This window comes from Octodon degus, unplaced genomic scaffold (assembly GCF_000260255.1).
Source record: "Octodon degus isolate 3935 unplaced genomic scaffold, OctDeg1.0 scaffold00017, whole genome shotgun sequence".
Classification (NCBI taxonomy): Eukaryota; Metazoa; Chordata; class Mammalia; order Rodentia; family Octodontidae; genus Octodon; species Octodon degus.
In genome coordinates this window covers 10,980,488-10,985,719 of record NW_004524593.1, presented here as the reverse complement: position 1 = coordinate 10,985,719, position 5,232 = coordinate 10,980,488, and positions in this window count along the sequence as shown.

The following is a 5,232-nucleotide window of genomic DNA, read 5'->3' as shown; positions in this document are numbered from 1 at the left end:
GCAAGGATGCTGTCTGCTCAAGCCTACTCCCAGTTTGACCCTTGGATGTAAGAACCAAGTCATTACATGTTAAATTGAAATTTTCTGCCTTAAGAGTGAATGTCCGAAGTAAAATATTGGATGCAGTATATAAATGATCCAAGGCAGTGACTTCAGCTTTAGATATTAGTTTTAAGGTTATTTTCATTTATTTAAACTTCTAGATTGGATTATTTGTTATTACCCTCTGTGATGATACGTATCTTTTAGTAAACTACATTTTTAACTTTTCTGTAAGCTGATTTCCATTTGTTTTTATCAATTTAAGCACACCCTGTCAATAGGGAAAATAAACCTTGGGTTATAAACATTGGCCTGAGGAAAATTAAGCCACTTTATTCTTTTTGACTATTCTATTTCCACCAAGAGAAAAAGCCTTTACAAATTAACTCTTAAGTTCTTTAGAGGGTAGAGCCCGTGCTTTAAGAAATGTGAGGGAAGGAGTTGATGGTCTTTATGAAATGTTGACTTGGTTCAGGTCTAAAAATGAGACTTAAGACAAAGCACTAGGGTTGTAGCAGTCTAAATTGTTCACCAAAAGAAGAGTCCTAGCACCAAGAGCCAAATTAGTGGGAAGTACTTTGATGCATTTGGCCTAGAATATTTTAGTAATATGGATTATAGTTTTCTCTAATCCATTCAGATAAACATGTTTTAAATGTGGGCTGCTGGTCCAAAGGAATGGCCCTTGGTTAAATGAACACTTCTTGAATAGCTAGGCATGTCTGATCGTTGCTTATCCACAATTCAAGTTAACATGAAATGATTTTGTTTTGTTGTATTTACTGTCATCTGCAACATTTGGAATTTAAGAATAGTTCAAAGAGTATTAGAAATACTGGCCTATGGCCAGTTATCACACTAAACATTATACGATAAAGTTCTGGATGTGTAGCTGGCATGCTAGTGTGTGCCTATATTCTCAGCATTTGCGAGACTAAAGCAGGAGGATCACTGCAAGTTGAAGGCCACCCTGGAATACCAGACCTTGTCTCAAAAAAAAAGGACCACTGTGTTTCCTCTTGCATGGTTGGCCCACCTGTACACCGTAGGCTATACTTCTTTTCTATTTTTACTTGGCCCAAACTTGCTCTGCAGAGCCTGTTTCTTTTCCTACCTTTAATAAAACCTTGCTACTATTATGACCAAAAACAAATTCTGGACATACGATTCCTTGCAATCTAATTGTACTTGAGGTTAAGCAAAAAAGCAGTGTCTTTAGAAAATCTCATTCAAGTCAGGTCCTTCTTCAGTTTAAATTAAGAATGAATTTAATCAGCACTTAACTTGCTTTTCCTTGCCCTGCCAAGAAAAGAATCTTGTTCTTAACCTGATCTTTGCTTTAAAAAAAAAAAATCATACAAAAATCTGGTCATAGCATGCATATGATCAATAGAATCAGATGCATTTTTTTATTATAACCAAGTGAAACATTTTTCCTGGTGGGTTTAAACAGTTAATATTCTTACTAGAAGGGCAAAAGTTTCTGCTGTTTGTTTCTAATGGCCCTTGGGGTTGTTTGTTTCTGTTTTTGTCTTTTTCCCCTAAGAAGGGGCATCAGCTTTGGAAAGTGTGACTTGTGGGATTGTGGAAGGTGGTGGCACGTCTTCCAGTGCCGCCTCTTGCTGCCTGAACTCCAGCTACTATTGCTCTGACTCACAGCAATAGCGCAAGTTACCCATCACCAGCATTTGTACAGAGCAGGGAATTCTGGTTTTAGTCAGTTGATAACATTGTTTGTATGAGGAGATTCAGCACCACAGACAGCTGCAGGACTCTGTTTCCATGGCTTCTTCCATCACAAAACGGGTAGAAACACATTCACTGCTTCAGGGTTCTAATCTGTGTGTCTTCTTACGGCTCCATATCTGTAAGATACCCTGTGAATTTGATACATGCTGTATTTCTTTGAAAAGTTGAGTTTTATTCAGCAAGTTGGCCATACTGCCATTATACCCTCTTTTTGGTGTAGTTTGAGAGTACAGCTCAGTAGTGAGTCTTTCATTGACTACTCAGCCCGTACACATACATACATCTTCACTGCCCAAAGGTGTTAGAGCTGTCAGAGTCTTCATAGACCTGAGGATAATTTCTTGTGAAGTTGAATGCAAGTGTACTGTCATTCATAGTGTTTATATAAAAATACCAGGAATCTTCACTTTTGCTACCTTGATATAGCATTGGGCTATCATGTTAAAAACATTGATATACATCAATTTATTAAAAAATACTTTTGTAAGAAATGTTTTATAGTGCTTTCTGACCTCCAGGAGACTGCTGTCGTATATTGGGGTGGGGGTAAGGGAGGGGAAGGTTATGACCAGAGCCTCTCCGTCACACCTTCCTCTTACAGCCACTGGCACACTTACTGTTCTCCTGTATGCTGAGGTCCATGGGCCAGCACCTTCACTGCCAGAGAGCACGTAGCACTCCTGTGTGAAAGCAGCAGGTGCCAACCCAGGCTAGTGGAGAATGGAGACAAAGCAGGTACCCCAGAACAGATTCTCCTGAGAGCAAGGTAAACCTACAGAGGAATAGCCCCACCCCACCCACACACTCCCACATCTCTCAGCACCAGTCAGGTTAGCCTGATTGACTGGGCTCTTCATTTCCCATGAACCTGTTCTGTGTGGCACCTCCAACCGGAAGCTTCCCTTTTTTCCACTGCTCTTTGTATTCCTAGCAGGATGATATTTCCATCCACTAATTTAAAAACTTCTCTTGAAATAAGTATTATTAAATAGGTGAGTAATGTCCTCAGTGGTCTACCATTGCCTATCCACCTTGCTGAATGAGAATATAACTCATCTCTCACCTGAAGAACAAAAACCAAGGAATGCCCCCACCCATAATCTAGTTCTTGGTAGACAGTAGTAAGGAAGTTGCCACCTCAGACCTGGTAAAGCAACTTCAAGGTCTTGCCTATAGAAAGATTGCCAGGGGCTGGGGTGGTAGATCAGCGGTCTAGGCACGTGCCTGGCAAGATACGGACCTGAGTTCAATTCCTGGTACTGCATGTCGTACTAGCCCCAAAACCAGGCACGATGGTGCACACCTGTAAGTAATCCCAGCACTGGGGAGACTGAGACAGGAGGGTCACTATGAGTCCAAACTACATACCTAGACTCTACCAATAAATTAATTTTTTTTTTTTAAGTGCCAGTTTGTTGGAAAACACTGGAGGTTTTGGTTTTGTTTCATTATCTGTCCTGAAGTTCCATCAGACTGCTATTAGCCTGGCTCTACCTTTACAGAAGTCTGTGCTACTGAGGATTAATGGCTTGCTATACTTTCCAAGAGGTACATCAGTGCCAAGCAACTAATTTCCTTATGGGTTTGAAAATTCAGACAGTTGTTGAGCCTGGTCAGACTTCCCTTTAATGTGCTCCCCAAAGGGAAAGTCCTCCCAAAAAGAATCACATCTTGAACCTACATTGAGAAGTTTTCTTTCTGTCAAGGCCAAAAGCTGAACAAATCTCAAGAGGTTTCTTCACTACAGAGTCAAGGAAGCATTTGTTTTCAGAGGTAAGATGAGCCCAGCCATGCTACCATGCCCTGGTCTGAGACAGTTTCATGAATGGTCCTGTTGAAAACACTGACAGGGTGGGAAAGCCACTGTGCTGAGCCTGTCACACCTGACCAGCTGCCCTGGAGCAGTTGCCTAAGGCATTGTACACTCCTTGCCCCTGGGTGGGCTTCATGCTTAGAGAAGCCTTGGATGCCACTCTGTCATGTGCCAGACTTGCAGATGGTCTGTGGCCTGTAGTACATGAACAAGCTACAGGTACTTCTGCTGCCCCAGCCGTACGTCACCTTGTCCTCAGTCCTCAGTCTCCAGTGTATCAAGCCAGGCTCCTTCAGGTAACTCCTGTTTTACTGTACATGGCAAGAGAAATACACACTGGATGTGGAATGCAGAGCAAAAATGAGAAGTGTTTCTGTCTACCCAGAGTTCAGCCCCAGATGGGGTGAGGCTTTCGGATTGCAAAGTCAAAGAGCCAAGGGAGACAGAGCTGCCAGGCTTGGTTCTAGACAAAAAAAAATGGTGTCCTCTGCCAGAATCAGCAGGGACCACGAAGACCAGTGTCCCCACATACAGAAGACTACTTGAGGACAAAGGAGACAAGGAAAAAGAGTTGTATTCTACCCCTTCAATGTGCTTGAACCTGGGCTGTACTTTTTATTTACATGCATTGCATTGCATTGTTACAATAGCCTCTGGGGTTTTTGCTTTACCCAAGAGGTGATTAGCCCAAGTCCACAGAGAGGACATAGGAAACATTTGTACTTAAACTAGGTAAGCCAATTCTAAGGCTTTGCAGTCAGCCGCACTGCTGTTTTGAAATGAAGACTCCATCCCAGCCCAGGAATACTGAATGCAAATTGGCATCTGAACAAGATCTCCAGGTGATTGTGCGAATGTGGGCCAAGTTCACTCTGCCCCTGGACATGAGTAGTTAGTGAAGTGACTGTCAGGCAGCCTGGACAGAGGAGTGTCTGAAGGGCCTGCTAGTTGGTTCCCCTCCAAACAGTGGCAGGATCCAGACACTTAAGGATTCTGCACTGGCTCAGCCGTCTCGCCTTCTGTGAGTGCCAGAGCAATGCCCATCACGTGGCTGTCGCAATGTCCATCTGCCATCAGCGACAACCCAAGCCGCCTGGGCCTTCCATCTTCTACCCTTGCCCTGCCTACTCCGTGCATGCCCTCATCTGGGTGGCACTGTTCACTGTCCCCCTCTCCAGAGTGCCCTCTGGAATACCCAATCAGCAAATGCCCCAAGAAACATTTTGCTTCACCTGAAATCTGGCTCCCCCTTAAGCGGCTGTCATGCTAGGCATTGGTGTGCATTCCACACCATTTCTCCTGCCTTCAGAACCTCCAGCCATGCTGTACTGCCCATTCTGCTCATTGCTGTCACCCATTGCACTTCCTCTCCTGAACTTCGTGTCCTCTTTCCCAGTGACTTCGCACCCTTCCAGATGGCCCAGCCAGTCCTCTAGGCCAATGTTTCAACTTGGGCTCTTGCCATTAGTTCTGGGACAGTTCTTTGTAGTAGATAGTCCTGCCCATGACAAGACCTCTCATCTCTGGCCCTGCCCCTAGTTAGCAGCATTTACCCCCTCCATGGTCATTACAACTCTAATCTCTCTCTCTCTCTCTCTCTCTCTCTCTCTCTCTCTCTCTCTCTCTCT